This window comes from Sus scrofa, chromosome 13, assembly GCF_000003025.6.
Source record: "Sus scrofa isolate TJ Tabasco breed Duroc chromosome 13, Sscrofa11.1, whole genome shotgun sequence".
NCBI classification, from domain to species: Eukaryota; Metazoa; Chordata; class Mammalia; order Artiodactyla; family Suidae; genus Sus; species Sus scrofa.
The window spans coordinates 185,893-193,640 of record NC_010455.5 but is presented as its reverse complement, the minus strand read 5'-3'; the positions used below and the strand labels follow the sequence as shown (position 1 = coordinate 193,640).

The following is a 7,748-nucleotide window of genomic DNA, read 5'->3' as shown; positions in this document are numbered from 1 at the left end:
AGCCACAACTAAAACTGGCAACACTTGCTCCTTGAACCCAGCCAGAATCCAGACTGGGACTTGAGCCCACATGCCATGACTCGAACCCAGCCTAAATACAGATTGGGACCTGAACCCATAGTTTTTAAATCAGAATCATTTACCCAATGTCTGGACTTAGTGAGGTTCAGGTTTTTTATGTCTCAGCACAGAAAGAATTCAGTGAGAAATAAAATTATAGGCAAGAAATAGATTTATTAAGATAGGACACTTGTGAGAGATGCAAGCAGGCAGGCAAGGAGGCTCTGCCCCAAGGATTAGGTGGGCTACTGTTTTATCATCCAAGGGGAGTGGGGGTGGGAAAAGACTGCCTCTTCCTTTCTGGGAGTAGTAGCTCCTCCTTGGTATCCGGTAAGAGAGTATTTGACCCTATAAAGTCAAACTAGGACTGTAATGGTGCTTATTCAAATCAGCAGAAAGGTAGTCCTTAAACTCCCACCCTTGGTCTGAACCTGAATGCAGGCCTCACCCAACCTCCACCCAATGACCTGAGGCATATCTCATGCCTCCACTAGTCAAGCAAGGCTTCCTCTTTCTGACAGCCCTCTTGAGCAATTATTAACTTACAGTGATCTCCCCAAATCCCCTAGGTTTCCCTCTATCACTTATTGGGACTTCTACAACTACCTATGCAACTATCCTATTTCATCCCTATCATGATCACCTAAAAAAATCATTTTTGAATTCCTGTCCCTCAGAGACTGTGTAAGACAACAAATATTTGTCATTGTTTTAAGCCAACAAGTGTTGGGGTAAATTTTTATGCAGCAGGGTGGGTAAATAATATTCTGAGAGCAATAAGACTCTAGCTACTAAGATTACTGAGATGCAAGCAGGGCTCCAGCCCCAGAAGGAAGCACTGAGCTGGGAACCAAGACAGGAATTCAGGGATGAAAGCTGAGGACCATCAAAGCAAAAGGAACCACATGGTGGACTGAATCCTCAAGGTTTATATATTTCCCTGATGTGGAGTCCCCTTGCTGAAGAGCCTGGGGCAGGGTGGAGCCTGGAAATTTGGCTAGTAATGGGCCAAAATCTGGTAGAAATGTCTACTTCCTGGTCTGGCTTCAGGCAGACTGAGGTTCCAGGGGCTAAACTGCCCCAGAATGAGTTGTCAGGAGCCACCAGACACAGGGACCAATAGACAGTAGAAGTCACATCCCATGGAGGATTGAAGATCTTGGTACAACACAAAAGCTAAGGAGTTAAAGTCAGAGCTGAAAGGGATTTCATAACTGAGACAGAGCAAATAGTAATATCTTAGGATGAAGCCTGGAGGTAGGAAACCAGAATTAGGCAGGACGGCCCCCTTGGGGCAGTCCAGATACAAAGGCCCAAGTGGAATTGGTGGTTTACAAACCTCAAAACATCAACAGCTTTTTTTTGAACAGAGATTGCTGGGCCTCACACACTCCACCCCACCCCCAGAGATTCTGAGCCTAAAATCCAAGGGGGAGCTTAGTCACCTACATTTCTTACCAGTTCCCAGGTGCTGCTGATGCTTCTGGGGCACTTTCAGGAGCCCTGAGCAAGATAGGAAGGCTGGGATTATGTAGGACTGTGGGAATAGATCCATCACAGCAGAAAGAATCTGGAGAGGAGATGACTTTGAGCAGAGAATGTTCATGTTCCCTGAATCTAATTAGACATCTCCATGCACCACCCTTATGCTCCTCCATATTTCTTAAGCCCCACCTTCCGCTCTATGCTATTCCTTTCATCATTGAAAATGAAGTAACTGTAAAATAATTGTGCTAATTTATTCAACCATTACTATGTATTCTATATTATACAATTCTGACCTCCAACTATGTAGGGGAAACTCTATTGTTATCCCTAATGTACAATCAAAAAGAACCCAGAGCTTACAATGAGTAGCTAACTGACCCCAAACCATTTAGAAAACCAGAATAAACCTTTAGAAATTATCCTAACTGTAAAACAGTGACACAGGTATGTCCTTTTGGGAACAGGAAGCCAAAGTCTCCCCTCAGAAAAAACAAAATCCATCAGGTAGAAAAGTACTACATGATGAGCTTTGGCTGTCATTTCTTTTCAAAGATAAATGAGACAGAGATGGTATCTTGTTTAATGAAAGCTTGGATACAACTCATTTCCTTTTAAATAGAGTAAATTGAGATGCCTTTCATTTTTCTCTGAAGAACCCCTGCTATATGGAAACCTTCAAAAGAACATCAAATACAAGTCAGGTTAAATCTCTACATTGATTATTTATTTCCTAATATGTGCACAAGTGGCCCTACTGTGGCTTATATATTTGTAGCTCTGCCCTAGAGACAAAGCATGTCCAGCTCCATTTAGTGCTGGTTCATTAGAGTTGGATAGGAAACTTGGAAACAACTAAAATGGCCATTGTGTTATTTATGTAATTCATATGATAAACACCATGCTGCACTTAAAGCTTACACCATATGAAAAGTTTTAGAATATTTAACATCTTACAGGGTAAATTATTAGATGAATAAATCAGTTTATATAAACTTAAAAAAATATGCCTTAGGCTGATATCTTGGTTTGGGTTCTTACAGCAGTAGACTGAGTCAAGCATTCAAGTTCAAGTAACTTATTTGTGAGGTGACCACAGGGCACCCTGGTGAGGAGAAGGAAGTGGGACAGCAAAGGGAAAGTCAGCAAAGGCTGCATTTTTTATGCAAGTTACCACAAGTTACCACCACGGACAACTCACCTTGGTTTCACTGGGAACTCCAGAACCCAAGCACATGGCACCAGCAGAAGGGGTAAGGAATCTGGGGTTTTATTTATTTATTTATTTTTATTGAAGTATTTACAATGTTACATTGAAGATTTACAGTGTTATATTAATTTCAGCCACACAGCAAAGTGACTTGGTTATGCACACATTTCTATCTACTCTTTTTCAGAATGGATTAACAATGAGATCCTGCTGTATAGCACTGAGAACTATGTCTAGATACTTACAACGCAGCACGGCAATGGGAGAAAAAAATTATGTATACATGTATGTGTAACTGGGTCTCCATGGTGTACAGTGGAAAAAAAAATTGTGTTGGGGGAAATAACAATAAAAAATAAATTAAAAAAACATAGTGGCATCCAAGAAACATTCTTCTGTCTCCCTCTCCCTCCCTCTCTCCCTCTCCCTCCCTTTCTCCCTCTCCCTCCCTCTCTCCCTCTCCCTCTCTCCCTCCCCCTGCTTTCTCCCTCCTTCTCTCCCTCCCCCTCCCTCCCTCTCTCCCCCTCCCTGTAGGTTATTACAAAATCCTGAGTATAGATCCCTGTGCCACACAGCAGGTGTTTGTTATTTACCTATTTTATAAACAATATTATATATATGTTAATCTCAAATTCCTAATTTATCACTTCCTACCTTCCCCTTTGGTAAGTTTTTTTCTATGTATTTGAGTCTCTTTCATTTTTGTAAAAATGTATCTTTTTTTTTTTTTAAGATTCCACGTTTGGTATTTGTCTTTCTCTGTCTGGCTTATTTTACTTAGTATGATTATCTCTAACCATCCACATTGCTGCACATGGAATAATTTCATTCTTTGTTATGGCTGAGTAATAAAGGAATCTGGGGTGTTTAAATAGCAGCTTCTGTCAGTCATTGTTTGAGGGTTGTTCCCAAGGGCCATAATTCCCTGTCACTTCCAGCTTGCCATGAACAGATGTAGAATAGCTCTGGGGTGGGGGAGGGGGGGAACCCTTCAGGAAAGAGATGCAGATGCTGGTGGTTGGGAATCAGACCACCAGTTCATGTCAGGGTGAACTGTGTGGTAAAGGCTGAAGGGAAATTTGTCCAGAGTGTCTGTACCTGGGTACCCAAGAAAGTAGAGCTTGCATAAAAGCATGTGTGCTATCAATTTTTCAGAAAGTGCCATCCTGGGGAGTAGGAGTGAGGTTAAAATGGAGGAGGCAGAGAAAGAAGATTCAGTCAGTTCAAGGGTGCATCTCTAAGCTGGCCACCACGGGGAAACAAGTGCAATGGATTGCTTGATCTCATAAAGCTGTTTCTCCAGAGGATGTATGAACAGCTGCATCTCTGGACATTCTGTTCTAAGGAAGGAGGAGACTTTAGCTATCAGTGTCTGAAGCTCATCAGTAAAAATTTCCCCCAATACATGGATTCAACACCAATCCCTGAATATGGAGGAGCTATGTGGGTCCTGTGACCTCTCTCACCTCAAAAGAAGAGGGAAGCCAAGAATGGGAGGCAAGGGGCATCCAGCATGGACAGGAAGGAAGTGTGTCTGGAGGAAGCTGACAGGTCCTTATGCACTTGGTTACCCTTGTGTCAGTCAGGACAGAAAAGGTGGCTTCAGGCTTAAGAAGTTGTCAAGGCCAAGAGGATCTGAGATGCTGCCCAAGATATGCCTAATACATTTTTTGCTTAATAACTTTACACACATTCACACATAAAACACAGGTTCACATGTACAAACACAATCACATACAAAAAAGAACAGTTTTAAAAAAAAGACAATGGTGAAGAGCCAATTTATTCCCTCCTATATTCTTTGATATATGTTTAAAATTTTATATAATATAGATGTTTTTATTTTTTAAAATTTTTTAATTTTATTTTTTATTTTATTGTCTTTTTGCCTTTTTTGGGGCTGCTCCCGTGGCATATGGAGGTTCCCAGGCTAGGGGTCCAATCAGAGCTGTAGCTCAGCACTGTTTTCTTAGTCTAATACTCCAGCTTTTAAAATACCACAGCCACAGCCATGCCAGGTCCAAGCCACATCTGTGACCTACACCACAGCTCACAGCAATTCCAGATGCTTAACCCACTGAGCAAGGCCAGGGATTGAACCCACAACCTCATGGTTCCTAGTCGGATTCATTAACCACAGAGCCACGACAGGAACTCCTGTGTTTTGATTTTTTAATGGGTGAAGGTTATGTGGACAATTTAGAAAGGGAGGCAGAGTAGTAAGCATTTACCTCTCCAAGTAAAACAAACTGGTAAAAAATTATTATTCTGTATTTTATGGACACAGACAATGTTGTCTTCTTCAATGAAAAGTCAAATCTTTTAAGAAATTGTTTAGAAAAGCAGCAATAAGTAGTTCTTTTTACTGAGAGGTATAACTTTATAAATAAAATTGGTTTCCAAATAATTTAAAAATATACTTTCTTTATGTATCTTTCTTCATTTATGTAGACATTCACTGAACTAGCCAATAGCTGTGATTCACCAAATATTTTCTGAGCCCCTACTGTGGGCAAGGGTCTTGCCAGCTACTTGACAAGAGGAATCAGAGAGAATTGCCACCAACTAGGGGCTTATGTTAGAATGGGTAAGATGGGTTATGATAGAAAATTTGTCCTCACCAAGTACCCAATCATTTTCTTACCTTTCCTGAGCTCCAGTGCAACGAAATTGGGGCCACATGACTGGTTTTGTCCAGTAAGCTGTGAGCAGAAGTGATGCATGTCACTCCTGGACTAAGGCACCTATAAACTGATGTTTTCTACCCCTGGAACAACATTTGCTAGAAGATATAACTACAGTAGTGACAAGGGCCACTAGACATAGGATACAAATCTTTACTGTTCACCACAGCCTGAGTGCAGACCTCTTTCTTGCCTTGGAATCCACACACACACACACACACACACACAAAACAACACTTATGGGTTATTGTTTATCTAGAAAACATAACAGAGAAACACACTCAAATACATTGCCACCAAAAACCAAAGAGGCCCACCAGGCGATGTGAGAGACCCACCCTCTATTTGAGGCATGTTCTAACATTCCTCAGACACTGGACCTCAGACACTATTTTACCATGTAGCAGTAGAATACTGCAATGTTTTTCTTCCACCCATAATGGGATGTAGGTAAAGGAACACAGCATCTGTGTGATATTCTTCCCCATAGTCTGTAACCCAAGTCTAATCTCAGGAAAACACCAGATGAACCCAAAGTGAGAGGTATTCTGCAAAATTTCTGATTAGGACTTTTAGAAAGTGTTAAGTATACCAAAAAAAACCCCCCAAAAAACAAAACCAAACAAAAAAACAAACCCACAGGGAAAGAAGGGAACACTCCTATGCTGTTGGTGGGAATGTAAGTTGGTAGGGCCCTTGTGGAAAACGGTATGGAGTTTCCTTAAAAACTTGAAAGCAGTGTTGCTGTATGATCCAGCAATCCCACTTCTGGGTATATATCCAGATAAAACTATAATTCAAAAAATGTCTGCACCCCTGGGTTCATAGCAGTTCTGTTTGCAATTGCCAAGGACTAGAAGGAATCTGAACATCCATGGACCAGTGAATAGATAAATATGTGGCAAATTATACAATGGATTATTACAGCCTTAACAAAGAATGAAATCATGTCATTTGCAGCTACATGGATGGAGCTAGAGATGATCATACTAAGTGAAGTAATCAGATAAAGACAAATATCGTATATACATATATATCATATATCAAATTTAAAATCTGATACAAATGAATTTATCTAAGAAAAAGAAACAGACTCACAGATATAGAACAGAGGGGGAAAGGGGAGAGGGACAAACTGGGAATTTGGGATTAGCAGATGCAAACTATTATATATAGGATGGATAAACAACAAGATCTTACTGTATAGCCCAGGTAACTATATTTAATATCCTATGATAAACCATAATGGAAAATAATATGAAAAAGAATATATATATGAGAATCACTTTGTTGTACAGCAGAAATTAACACATTACTGTACTGTACTTCAATTTTTAGAAAGATAAGAATTTTTTAGAAAGAAAGTTCTAGTTAATAAGCCTTGATTACATAAGACTGGAGAAATAAAGGTAAATGTGAGAAAGTGCACGTGTGTGTGTGTGTGTGTGTAGGATGGGGGACACTGGGTGTATGGATGTGTGTCTGGGTGTGTGGCTGTGTTTGGATGTGTTTGTTGCAGACAGTGGATTTCCATGTGCACACAGTTCTACTGTGAGGAAAATAAAAAGCCAAGATGTTTGCATGAAGCTGAGCTTGAGTAGGTCCTTAAATTTTGAGCCCTAAATACCTTAATTACCTCACCTTTTAATGATGCTGTCAGGATGAGAAAAAGAAAAAAAGGGGGCACCTGGATTTGAACAAGGGACCAGTTGATCTGCAGTCAAATGCTCTGCCACTGAGCTATACCCCCAACAGTGAGTTGCTTCTTACAAGCACCTGCTCCTCTTTTATGAGTTGCATCATCCTTCATAAATACTTTGAAGGCTGAAATTCCTCCTAGACTTAAATTCAACACTGATTCCCTTCTAGCCTCACCACTTCCTGTTTTTCCTAGAGCACGTGTGTTCTATTTTATTCCCAGAAACTAAAGCTCAGCACTGTTTTCTTAGTCTAATACTCCAGCTTTTAAAATACCTCTGTGGCTGTCCCTAAATCTCTGGGATATTGATAAACATTTGAAGTATCATGGGCCTACATCAAGTATTGGACATGAAGGGGATCTTAACTGGGTATTCCCAAATCAGAGATTCATGTTCAACTCCAAATAACAGGCAAACATTTTGTGTGTGCATGTGCTGCTGTATCTTGTGCATGATTTCATGAGGTTTTCAAAAAGACCTCATCATGTGAACTGCCTCATTTTACAGTTAGAAAAAAAATTTAAGTCCCAAATTCACCTTTGAATACTGCTGATGTCTTTTGAGTTCTGATCTGAAAACTGTTAATCCTATGTGTCTCCAAGATTGAAA

At 40.4% G+C, this 7,748-nt stretch overlaps 1 non-coding gene across 1 annotated transcript; it reads right to left on the bottom strand.

The window, feature by feature from the left end:
• TRNAC-GCA lies at positions 7,118-7,189 on the bottom strand. The gene has a single exon. It is a non-coding gene; the product is annotated as a tRNA-Cys (tRNA).